Consider the following 13,520-nt stretch of genomic DNA (forward strand, 5'->3'; position numbering starts at 1 on the left):
ATATAGCAGCCTTATTCATGGATGTCCCTAGGCAGTAATGTCACACCTCCAAGACCCCAGAGCTCGTCGCTGGGCAACCAGTGGGCGAAGCCTGGCACCAGTTGGTGCTGTGGCTGCCAACAAGCCCAGGCTTTGCCTACTGTGTGGCAGTGGTGACTCTGACTAGGGCCCCAAGCATTGAGTCTGCACTGGCTCAGGTTCCCCCCAGCAGCCGCCATGCTGCCAGGAGGTCCATCCACCCAAGCCCTGAAGTCGAATTCACCTGGGCCCATCCCACCAAGATGGTGGTGGTTGGAGGAGCCAGGGACCCGAGCTGCCAAAAAAAATTTACTCTGTGAAGGGAGAAAACTTGAGCCCAGGCAATCTCAGGATGCTTGGCAGTGGTGCTGGGGCCAGGGTCCCAAGCATTGTGTCTACCCTGGCTCAGTGCCCCCCCCCACCTCCTCCAAACCACCAGTAGCTGTGAGGAGGTCCATCCACCCAATCCCTGAGCTACTTTTTTCTAAAGAAGTATTTTAAAAACAGTTTCAATAGGCATATGAAAATTGTACCTATTTGTGGGTTACTATGTGATATTTCATTACATATATACATTGTACAATGGCCAGGGTAACTATGTGTCATATTTAACATTTATTTGTAGCTGAAAATATAAAAAGCACCCTATCTTCTATTTTTTAAACAGAGAAATACATAACACATTAAAATTACCTGTAGTAACCCTGTTGTGCAGTGGGATTCTAGAACGACTTACTCCTACCCATCTATAACCTAATACCTGTTAATCAACATTTTCCCATCCATTTCTTTCCTCTTTGGTTATCACCATTATATTTTAAAATTCTTTGAGACAATGTGTCTTTTAGATCCCATATATGAGATCATATATGTGTTTTTGTGCTTACCTTGTTTCACTTAATATAAAGACCCCCAAGTCCTACCAATTTTGTTGCAATTGGCAGTATTTCATTTTTTTACAGGTGAATGGTATTCCATTCTGCATCTGTTCAACATTTTCCCCATATTCATCGGTATATAAATACTTGGGTTATTTCTATTTCTTGTCAACAGCTATTGCACATGTCTCTTTGACGCAAATTTCATTTCCCTTAGATATATACCCAGGAGTGGAATTTCTGCATCATACAGTTTTATATACTGCCTTCAGTAGGTTGTGATATGTTCCTTCTATATCTAATGTGCTTTGAGTTTTTACCAGAAGGATGTTGGATGTTATGAAATGGTTTTATCTGCATCTATTTAGATGATCATGTTATTTTTGTCCTCCGTCATGTTGGTGTGATGTATCACATTTATTGATTAGTGTATATTGAACCACTTTTGCATCCCTGGGGCAAATCCTAATTGATCATGGTTAATGATCTTTTTAATGTGCTGTTGGATTCAATTTTGTATTCCTTTGTTGAGGATTTTTGCATCTATATTTACCAGGGATATTGGCTTGTAGCTTTCTCTTTTCATCATGTGCTTCTCTGGTTTTGGTATCAAGACAATGCTGAGCTCACATGATAAGTTCTAAAACAATCTCTCCTTTTCTATTTTTTGAAGTAATTTAAGATGAATTGGTATCAATTTTTTTAATATTTTGTATAATTCAACAATGATTTTGTTTAGTCTTACACTTTGTTGGAAAAATGTTTTATTATTATTACTGATTCAGTTTTACTACTTATTATTGGCCTGTTATTTTATTTCCTCATCATTCATTCTTGAAATGATGTTTGTGTAAAGACCTTCCCATATTTTCTGCATGACAAAATTAATTGTATACGATCATTCATAGTCATCTGTGCTGTCAATTGTGATGTCTCCATTTCTTCTCTGATGCTTTGTGTTCTTAAATCTTCTCTATTTCTCGGTTACTCTACTTAAGGGTTTTACTTTGCTTTTGAAGAACCAGCCCTTTGCTTCATTGATTTGCTTTGAAAATATATTTTTTAAGTCTGTGTGTCAATTTCTTGTGCTTTGAGTTTTTTTAAAATGTTGTTCCTTCTACTAATTTTGGATTTTATTTATTCCCATTTCTCTACTGTTTTGAAGTACAGTGATAAGGTGTTTATCTGAGGTGTAGCCTACAGGTTTTGGTATGTTGTGTTTCCATTTTCATATGTATTAAGAAACTTTTAAACTTATTCTTTGTTCTTCCTTTATTCATTGGTTGTTCAGAAGTATATTTTTCATATATTTTGTTTCCATATGCTTCATTTCCAAAGCTTTTCTTGTTACTAATTTTATTGCACTGTGGTCAAAAAAGATTCTCAGTATAATTTCTATCCTTTTAGATTTGTTGAGACTTGCTTTGTGACCTAACATGTGGTATATCCTGGAAAGTGCTCCATATGCTGCTGAAAAGATTTATGTTCAATAGCTGTTAGATGAAAAGTCCTATAGGTCTCTTTTAGGTCCAACTAGTCCAGGTTGAAATGTGACTCTGTTATTGCTCTATTGCTTTTTTTTTTCCTAAATACTCCATCCATCTCTGATAGTGAAGTGTTAGAGTCTCTTGCTATAGTAGCACTGAAATCAATCTCTCCCTATAGTTATGTTAAGATTTACTTTACATATTTGGATGCTTCAATGTTGGGTGTATGTACATATGTATGTTATTTTCTCTAACTGGGTTGAATCCTTTATCATTATATAATGACTTTCCTGGTTTCATTTTAAGGCTTTTGAGTTAGAAGCTCTTTTATTTGATAGAACAATGGTTTCTCCTGCTTTTTTAGGGGGTTCCATTTGTATGGAATATCTTGTACCGTCCTTTCACTTTCAATCTATACATATCCTTAGAGGTAAAGTGAGTTTCATATAAGCAGCATGTATCTGGACCCTATTTCATAAATCCTTTTTGTCACTCTCTGTCTTTTAACAAGAGGATTTAGTCCATTGACATCTAAAGTAATCATTGATGTGTAAGGTATTACTAGTATTGATATGTATTTTGTATATTTATTATGATTTCTTTTTTTACCTCTTAAAATCTTCAGTTGTGGTTAATTGATTTTTTTAGCAGTGTGCTATAATTCCTTATTTACTATTTTTGTAACATTAATTATAATGACAGACATAGAGATGAATAAGAAATAGACACAAGAAATCTTAATAAAGATCTCTTTATTTGTGCTCCATTGAATTCCACATTTCAGATTTTTGAAGTTACGTTTTCTATGTTTATATGTTGCTCATGTCTTAGTATTTGATTATAACTTCTTAGTCTTCACATTAAGGTTATAAACTATATACATACCATATTTACAGTATCAGCACTGTGAATTTATTTGGAAGGTTATAATTACTGGTGAATATTTTGCCTCCTGAATTTCTTTGAAAGATTTATTTATTTTTATTGGAAAGCAAGATTTACAGAGGAGAAATGGAAAGATCTTCCATCTCCAAATGGTTGCAATGGCTAGGGCTGAGATGATTTTAAGTCAGGAGCCATGAGCTCTCAAATGCTTTCTTGATTCTTTCTGTTAGTCTTTCCTTTTTTTCCTTCTCTGCATGTTCAAACTGTTTGCCTTCAAGCTCACTAAGTTTTCCTTCTGTTTGATTGGTTATACTGTTAGCCCATTCTACACATGTTTCATTCCACTTAGTGTATTTTTCAGTTTGAACGGTTTATACTTGGTTTTTTGGTAATAATTCCAGTCTCCATCAAAAATGTTACAATACTGACAAATCTCTCTGTGTGTTCTTGAATTTTGTCAGATTTTCCTAAAACATTTTATCCAAGCATTTGTAAATTTCAATTCCTAGGTGGTTAGTTTTTGGAATCCTATTTCACTCTTTAGAGGAAGTTATGGTTCCCTGAAACCTCTTGATACTTGGTGGTGAACTACGTCATATGCACATTGAAGGATTTGTTACAGGCATGTGACTATGTTTGTGGTTATGCTCCTATAAATGTTACACAGTTTGATCCTATGGATACTTATGCTATTTTAGCACTAGATAGCACCCCAAAGCAAAGTGTGCTGCAGGACCAATGTGAATATTTTTTTCTGATTCAATCTTTTTTGACATTAAAAGGTGTTTTTTTTTCTTTTAAATTCAAAGGTATAACTGGATAAGTAGATTTGTTTTCAACCATTCTTGTGAAATGCTTTTTTAAAAGATACTACCAACTTCTTTGTATATAGCAGATACATACTTCAACTGTGATGACCTATTTTTTTGTGGATAATGTACTTGATTAGGCAGAAAATAGGTAAGCTCACATGGATAGAATGTCAAACACTCAGTCAAAATTCTGTGTGTCCCCTGCTTCTTGATTGATTTCTGTTCCCACTTTGTCTGCTACCATCTTTTCAATTTCCTGACCAACTTCCTTGTCGACTCTGTTGTCCTGACCGGCCAGATCGACCACCTGCCTGGCCCGATCAGTCTGATCGACCACCTGACCAACTGCTCCTCTGTCTCGAATTAGAAGATGTATTTCTGTCATAATGTTCTTCAATTCCGGGTAATTTGGCTGGTATTGAGTGTGTCCAGTCTGAATTATGCCACTCTGCCTGTAATCTTTCTGAGTCAGTTGTAGGAACATCAAAGGAAACACTGTATTTCCTTTTAGAAGGCACATTCTGGCAACTTGGGCCACGGCATTACTACTCAGCTTACTATTAACTTCCTTCCAAGCACAGTTGACACCTTGATTTTCTTCAGGGCTTTCCAGAGTCATGATCACAAACCCCTTATCAGAAGTGATCAAAGATCTTGGTTCAAAGCTTGATGCACCAGAAATGTGGGCTAATGCTGCAGCCAATGCATCCGCTGCCCCTTTCTCTCCTATCAGTCTCTGAGCTGATGGTTGGAAAAAATCAACAGCAGTAAAAGAAATGAAAGCCAGAGGCCTGGTGGCATCCATGCTTTTAGACTTAACTAAATCCATTGTAGAAGGAGCACCTACATGGTTAAAAGTAATTCCTGCTTTTTGTTCCATGTATCTTAGTTGACTTCTTTCTCTAGGTTGATAAAAACATATACAAATTCCTTTTTGGCCAGCTCTTCCAGTGCATTCAGAGTGATGAATACAGGATTCAACATCCTATGGAGAAGAACTCTGAATTACCAGGTCAACCTCAGGAATGTCCAGACCACAGACAGCAACATTGGTTGCTACCAGTGCTTTAAAATTACTTTCTCTGAGGCCTTTTAGAGTGATTTCTGTCTGTGACTGTGCAATGTTCCTATGTAAACACTGGGCGTTCTGTTTAATGTGCAGATTCATGGCCATTTCAGTTACATTCTTTTTGGTCTCACAAAAAATAATAGCTCTCCCTTCAGACCCACTGTGCACTTGAAGGACATCTCCAATAACTGCTGGTCTCTGAGACCAATGGCATTGGGTGTCCAAATGTTCCACAGTAGTTGCAGCCTTTTAAGTCATTTTTCCAACAAGGTCAACCTGTTCATATCTGGGTTTCATGTATTTTTTTTGCAACTTTGTATACCCACTGTGGGGAAGTTGCAGAAAAAAGTCAAGTCTGAGGATTGTCTTCAGAATCTGCTCTGTAGGATTCATGGATAATATCTTCAACTTGTTCAGCAAAACCTAAATCTAACATTTGATCCACTTCATCAAGCACATCATGGTGTAGCTTAGAGAGATGCAACCAGCCACTATGCAGATGGTCTTTGATTTGACCAAGTTTTCTGACCAATATGTCAATACCATTTTGAATATGATTAATCTGGCTTTGATATGATGTTCCACCATAAAAACAGGCAACACTGAGTTTTCTAGTTATATCTTTTTTTTTTTAAGATTTATTCATTTTTACTACAGCCAGATATACAGAGAGGAGGAGAGACAGAGAGGAAGATCCTCCATCCGATGTTTCACTCCCCAAGCGAGCCGCAATGGGCCGGTGCGCACCGATCCAAAGCTGGGAACCTGGAACCTCCTCCGGGTCTCCCACGCGGGTGCAGGGTCCCAATGCACTGGGCCGTCCTCGACTGCTTTCCCAGGCCACAAGCAGGGAGCTGGATGGGAAGTGGAGCTGCTGGGATTAGAACCAGCGGCCATATGGGATCCTGGGGCTTTCAAGGCGAGGACTCTAGCCGCCAGGCCACGCCGCCGGGCCCTCTAGTTATATCTTAAAGTCTTTGGCTACTTGGTTGTCCAGTTCCCTTGTTGGAGCAAAAAAAAGTACCTTTGGTGAGTGGCTTTTAAAAATTGTTTCTTGATTTCTTTGGAGCCTTTCAATCAAGGGGAATGTCTCCCCTGTTCTTGTCCATGCTTGAGCAATTGGTTCCTTTCCTTCATACACAGGGCCAAAGGTCTTAACTTACAAGGAAATAAGTATGCTACCCCTTGACCTTTAAGAAGCTTTATAATCGCTTCAGAGATTGAGAAATTGGAGAAAGCTCCTTATTTCTGTTCACGTGTTAGGTCCTTGTCGCAAGAAGTCAGAAGTCAATTCATAAGTACTGGTAGGAACTCCTCTTGTTTATTATCACTTGATTTGTGAGCATTGTCCAAGGAAGATACATGGTTTGATTTGTTTTCATATTCAATACTTCCATTTGGCAGATGTTTTCTTCTTGACCTCCGAGATACAGAGAATTCATCTGAAAGTCTGTTCAATCTTTCTTCAGTGTCTCCATTTAGCTTTTCTCTCATTTTAGCTTTTTTGGACTTGGGACCATCTAAGTCATCTGCAACACCGCTTTCCCTTGTTTCTGATTTGTCATCTGAGTCATAATGGTGCCTTGACTTACATCTGTTCCTCAAAGGTCCACATGAGGGACTTCCTTTTGCTTCTCCTTCCTCTGGCTCTTGGGCTCCTCCAAAGGTGCTTCCAGCTCCATAATACCCCTCCAGAGGAGTATCCCGGGCATTACTGGCTGCCGCACCTCCGCCAGCCTCCAGGGCAGCCACAACATGAAAGGAACCTGATTCAATCCTGAAATATTCCCCAGACTCAAATTTGTTCCAAAGCTGAAATTGATTGCTGTTCAGAACGAAATAGGAAAGTTCTGAAAAAAGGAGACAGTGTTATTGTGAGAACTAGGAGCCTGTTCTCGTGCCTGTGGCAGGTTCAAACTCTTCGTCCTGTGTCTGCAAATGCTATGGTGCCTGATCACATTCACAGCTCAAATTCTACCAAGGCCACTGCATCCTGGGGATAGGACCAAAGTTCCTTCTGCTGTGATCTTTCTGCTGCTGAGATGGACTGACTGTCTGATGCCATAGTTGATGTTGACTGAGGTATGAGGCTACTCAACCAGCATCATAGTACGCTTCTTGGCACTGAAATATTTGCAGAGGCTCTGTAGGCACTGTCCTGGGATTAGGATTTACTCAATTAGCCTGGAGCTGAGTCCCAAAACAATACTGTGATTCTATGTTGTCTGTCAAATATTATAGCTCATAGGCAAGCATTACCTGGGTCACATCAGAGTCTCACAATCACCTGGCTCTGTGCCATCATGGATGGTGGCTGTGTACAGCAGGTGTACAAGAGGCTATTGGTGATATACAAAGAACAAGTCTATCTCATCAGCATTCAAATGTCCACCTAATATTAGGGCAAGTCTGGAGGCACTGTCCACTGGCACTTGCCTAGAGAGGAAAGCTCCAGAATCATCCAGCGTTGGGCTACCCCAGCCCATTGAGTTCCGAGACATGGACACACAGTCCCTTTCTATCTTCCCGAGGTTGAAGAAGATTGATTAAGGCAGCTCTCTGGGCCACCCAGACTGGTCCCAGGCTGTTCACACCAGAGTCCCACTGTCATCAGTCCCCACCAAGTCCCAGAGGCATCTGACAAACCCACCCAAGACCAGTATTGATAGCAAAACAAATTCAATCCACCAGAGCATCAATCTTCACCTGACACCAAATAAGACCTCTGGCTTGGTCTACAAGCACCAGCCAATGGGGAAAAGGCTTTTGGACTTTAGGAGCTGTTGAGTCTTGGCCTGCTGACCTGACTCTGAACCCCAAGACTGATATCATCCTGACCTCCTTCTCCTGGTCTTTCTGTGTGACTGGGGGCAGGGTTCAGGTGGCAGAGTGGGGCTCAGTCTGATTGAATCCTGGAGCTAGAGTTGGAATTTAGGATTTAGTTTATTCTCCCAGAGGGGGAGGCATTTCTCTTCCAGCCATGCTTCCTGGGAGCTGGGGAGAAGTGACAGCAGCAGCATTTTTTTTTTTTTGCTTTTGTTCTTTTTTCAAAGTGACTTTTCTTTCGATTATAATAAAACAAGGCACTGTGGTCCTTACACAGCTGTTGCAAAGATGACTTGGTGTGCATTCATGTTGACGTCTCTGTGAGGAAGTAATAATCAAAGCTTTTTACTCATGTACCAGTCACTTTTGCTCCCAGTTCTGTTAGTGTGTAAGTAGAGCAGCAGCCCTTTATCATAGAGACATTTAAAGAAAATTCAATGCAGTCAGAAGCAGATGTTGAATTTGTATGATACCATTTTTATTTCAGACAAAGAATTCTGCATACGTATGTCATAAGACTTGGCTACCTACTTTGATGACTTACTGAAATACCCATAAACCACCAGGCTTCCTACTCTTGTTCATCTTGCCACAATTTCTGAATGCCCACCTTGTTGTTTCTTTTCAATTGATCTTGTCCCTAGAAAGCCTCTATTATTAACATTCAAAACCAATGACTGAAAAGTCCACAATTATTGAGAAGGTTTGGCTTTGTGGCTTGCCATATTTAGAAAAGGGTTCTGAGTAGCAAACTAGGTCAAGGTAGATGGGAATAGCGCTGAGTGGAGTGCTGGGAGAGTCCTAGGACTGGAAGGAAAAGCCCAGAAGGAGAGGCACTGAGCACTCCTTTTCTATACACATAGGTTCCAGGAGAAATGTAACCTAGCACTGGAGTGAAGTTACCATTCCAGCAAGCAATCTCCCACAAAGGGTGCCTATTATAATTTATGCATCTGAAGCCATCACTGGTTTACTCGCAAATGGCTGTAATAAGCTAGGAGCCTGGAATTTCATCTGGACCCCTTACATATGTATCAGGGGCCCAAGTACTTGTGCAGCATTGTGTAGTTTTCCTAGGTTGATCAGCAGGTAGCTGGATTGGAAGTGGTCCTGGAGCTCATGTGGGATGCTGAGCTCTCAGGCTCATTTGAACTTGCTGTGCCACAGGCCTGGGCCCTTGGTGTACTTTTTCAATAGGATTGCTAACAACACTAAACTCACCTGGGAGTCACTGAAGGCATGTGAAGGAGGTGCTATCATTACTGTGGGGTGAATGAAAAAGACGAGGCTTGCCTAGGATGAAGAACATTCCCAAGGTCATGCCATGGAACTTAGGTAGCATTTGTTGTGTGTGAGCTTTCAGAACCTGCATTATCACACTGTCAACCCTGAGGAAAACAGAGCACATTTTTGCTTCTAAATTACAGAGAGAATTTATGTACTGAATGGTAAACTCAAATGGCAGCCAGCACTTACTTGGTGTTCACTCTGCCAGTTTCAGTCCCAAGGGCTTTATACCTAAGAGCTCATTTAATGCTTACAGTGTGCCTTGAAAGTAACTGCTATTGCTAACTACATTTTACAGAGGGGATACAGAATCACAGAGTGGCTGAGTGACCTAGCCAAGATTTCACTTGATGAAATGAGAACTGGATTTATGTTCTTATAACAGATATCATATACAGTTTCTTTCTGCCTTCTTTTTCAGTGATTTATCCATATTGATCTGCCAGGCCAAGAATAAAAATTACATCTTAGGCCTGAGACTAAGAGAGGTCTCAGTTGTCACAAGGAGGAGCAGGACAGCAAGGAGGGAGTGTGACTTGACTGTGATCTCATCCTCCGCTACAGAAGCTGCAGGACAGCAAGCAGTCTGTTCTTGCTGAGAAACAGTGGGATTCACCTCTGGCAAGGAAAGCAAAGGACAGAAACATGAGCTGCCATCCATTGATTTCTTTTTCAACATTAGAGGGTAAAAAAAAAAGATAGGCAGATGATAACTCAGCACTTTGAAGCCTGACAGGTTGGGCTGGTGCTAATCAGATCTCTGGGAGAAAGTAGGCAGAGTCACAAGGAACATCAAGGAAACCTTGAGGTCACTCCATGCTGTGCATCCTGAATGGCACAGCTACCGTCAACACATTTCAGTTTTCCAAAAGCGAATGAAAGCAAGTGGGCAGAGACTACCCAGAGTGAAGAGTCTGGGGTTGAAGAGTGGGGAGATGGAAACATTTATTTCTTTTTAAGCGTTTAATTATTTTAAATCAGAGAGAGAGAGAGAGAGTTCTTTCATCCTCTGATTTAGCCCCCCCGCCCCGCCCCCCCACCCCCGCCGATGGCCACAAGAAATGAGGCTGAGGCTGACTAAAGCCAGGAATGTCTTCCAGATCTCCCTAATGGGTGACAGGGGCCCGAGGACTTGGGCCATCTGTTGATGCCTGCCCAAGCACATAGTAGGCAGTTAGATTGGAAGTGGAGCAGCCAGAGCTCCAACTGGCATCCGTAGGGTTCCTTGCTCTACAGGTAGTGGTTTAACCCTATATGCCACAGAGTCAGCCCTAACAGAAAAATTTCTTGGTTGACTCTAGGTTTCACATAAGTCAACAGTGTCCATATTAAAAGAAAGGTATGCACACTTGTGTTTGTGCCATCATAAGCTGAGTATGCAGCGTGAAGAATTCCAAAGGTGGGAGTTGGGCCTCATGACGTACAACTGGTTGAGTTGCCACTAGGAGAACTTGCATTACCTATCAGAGTGTGCAGGATAGAGTCCTCCCTCTGCTTGCAGTCACTCTGCCAACATGCATCCTGAAAGGCTGGACACAATGGCTCAAGTAGGTGTGAGATCTGCACAGTTTCCGGTTTCTGTCTTTGGACTAGCCCAGCCCTGGTTATTGCAGGCATTTGTGGGGGATAAACCAGTGGAATGGAGATTTCTATCTCTCTGAGTTTCTCCTTTCTCTCTGTTTTTGCCTTTCCAAAAAAAAAATTAAGTAAATACTTAAAAAAAAATATGAGTGTCAGTAGTGATGATTCTGTCCCATTGTTGCATTGGTCAGAGCCCACTGGAGTATGGAGGGTGTCAGTTTTGAGCACCATGCTCAGAGATAGTAGAGCTGGAGCCAGCAGGATGCTGGTCAACTGTTGCCCTACAGGTGAGGGGAGGGTACAAGTGAGGGATTGGAAAAGAAGCCTCCCAGTGAGTAAGAGGGAAGGCAAAGATCTTGAGTACTGAGGGATGATACTCAGAAAAATGTTCTTCCATTCAGAACAGTAAGTAGAATATTGTTAGTAGGTGGATGTTGGTGTACTCTGAACACCATTTGGAAAATCAAACTCCTTTCTCTATCCCATTCCTACCTATTGCATTCTGTAGCCTTTGTTAACAGGTGCATGATTTTTATTTGTGATATTCACTTCTTGCTGGTATATTCCCAATGCCTAACGAGTACCTGAATGATCGTATCACCTAGTATATAATATTGGATAAATGAGTGAATGCGTGAGTGAGACATCGATAGCAAAAGTAGTGAAATCTATGGAGACAGGGTGGTGTGACTGTTCAGGTGTCATGGCTGGAGTACCAGAAGGCACACTTAGCTGAGTGTTTGTTTGTCCAGTGGAGGAGGAGTTAGGCCATCATTTCTAGGCTGAGAGCTTTACAGCACTTCATGGAAAGGAAGAGAAAGGAGAAAAACAGCTGCTTTGAGGATTTGATATGAAGCTGGTACTGGCTATTGGCATATGCTGAACAGAATGAACTCTACTGTGAAAGCATGAGAGCTTTTTGTTTGTTTAGATGTATGCATTTTTACCTGAAACAGTTAATGTGGGGGAGAGAGAGAGAGAGAGAGAGAGAGAGAGAGAGAGAGAGAGAGAGAGAGATCTTTCGTCTGCTGTTTCACTCCCCAAATGGTTGTGATGGCCAGAGCTGGTCTGATCTGAAGTTGGGAGCCAGGAAGTTCTTCTGGCTCTCCCACATGGGTGCAGGGGCTCAAGCACTTGAACCATCCTCCACTGCCCTTCCAGGCCATTATCATGGAGCTGGATCAGAAGTGAAGCAGCTGAAACTCAAACCAGTATCCATAAAGAATGACATCCACAAGCAGAGAATTAGTGTGCTATACCACCATGCCAGACCGTGGTTTTTGATGTGGATGAATTAACACCGTGGCTGGACAAGGAGTTCTTCAGACTGCTTTCTTAGTTTTGGTGCCAGGAGGGATTTAAAATATATATATTTTTGGAACTAGAGACCCATGTGAATCGTTGGCATAAATAACACATTGCAGTTAGAGGCTAAAGATGTGGGGAAGTGGCTGGAAGGCAATGAGGCTACTGTGCTGTTTGAAAGCTGTTCTGATGCTTTCTGGACTTCTTTACTGCCTTGTAGACCCATCACTCCTTATCTGCGCCTGTTGTCACGTAGCATTCTCCTGTGTGTCTTCCATCTCTGTGTTCACGTTTCCTCTTTATTAGGAGCACCAACCATCACGTCTGTGCATATCCTAAGCCAGGGTACCTCATTGTAGCTAGATTCAAGCCACAAAGACTCTGTTTCCAGCTAAGACCACATTCACAGAATGAGGACTTCAACACTGTGTTGGGTGGGCATGGCTTTTCCCACTTGAAAAATGATCAGAACATGATATAGGACGTGTGACATGTGGATGAACCCTCTTTTCTGGAAGATCAAACCTTGCTTCCCCTCCTGAATTTTTGGAATTGCTTGTGTAGCAGGAACTGGGACACTTTCAAGACATTCGTGTTCAGATATTACAGGAGCGTACATTCTCCCCTGATTTGTTTTTGTAGGAAACGTAAAAATATGCATGAAAATAGAAACAGTTTAGTACCAAGGTTTTTGCTTGGGTCTTTGTGGAGCCGCGGTGAAGGTTTTTTATGGGGCTGATTTCCCTGTAATGGGATTCTAGCTCTCTCTGGGATGAGAAACTGATGATGGTTATTTCTGTTTGTGTGCCAGTTACTGGTTTAGCTCAAGATAATTGAAGTCCATGTGACTTGTTTTTCCTTCTTTCCTCCATTCAACTTCTATTGCACTTCTATTATATACTGGGTGCCTCAAACATTGGTTTTAAAATACTTTGCATATGATATTGTGACCTTATATCATCAATATTTAAAACATATCTAAAAGAACATGGAGAAAATTTGAAGTATGTCCAGAAAAATGAGAATGTGCCGGTAGCTTTTCACATGGCATGCAGGCCTTTACAATTTCTCTGGACATGTTGGTGGTCCATGAGGGCACTTCAAAAAGTTTGTGGAAAATGAATTGAAAGTTAAATTTATGGCTGGCGTTGTGTTACTGTGGGTTAAGCCACTGCCTGCAGTGCCAGCAGCCCATATCATAGTGCTGCTTCCGTTCCCAGCTATTCTGCTTGCTTCATACCCACAAGGCAGTGGAAGACGGCTCAAGTACTTTAGGCTCCTGTCACCCTTTGCTGGATGCAGCTTCAGATATCTGACTTTGTTCTCGCCCACCTCTAGTTGCTGTAGCTGTTTGGGCAGTGAACCAGAGTAC

At 41.3% G+C, this 13,520-nt stretch overlaps 1 protein-coding gene and 1 pseudogene across 2 annotated transcripts in view; one reads left to right on the forward strand and one right to left on the reverse strand.

The window, feature by feature from the left end:
- Window positions 1–13,520, forward strand: part of FUT10 (fucosyltransferase 10) — a 439,987-nt gene that overhangs the window by 134,427 nt on the left and 292,040 nt on the right. The window lies entirely within an intron of this gene.
- Window positions 4,259–8,560, reverse strand: LOC101522579 (ATP-dependent RNA helicase DDX50-like; annotated as a pseudogene). Its single transcript, XR_009246351.1, has 4 exons — window positions 8,551–8,560; window positions 6,570–6,999; window positions 6,104–6,479; window positions 4,259–5,770 (listed from the first exon to the last, which is right to left on the reverse strand). The product of XR_009246351.1 is annotated as an ATP-dependent RNA helicase DDX50-like (transcript).

The sequence above is a fragment of the Ochotona princeps genome, chromosome 11 (genome assembly GCF_030435755.1).
Source record: "Ochotona princeps isolate mOchPri1 chromosome 11, mOchPri1.hap1, whole genome shotgun sequence".
Taxonomy (NCBI): domain Eukaryota; kingdom Metazoa; phylum Chordata; class Mammalia; order Lagomorpha; family Ochotonidae; genus Ochotona; species Ochotona princeps.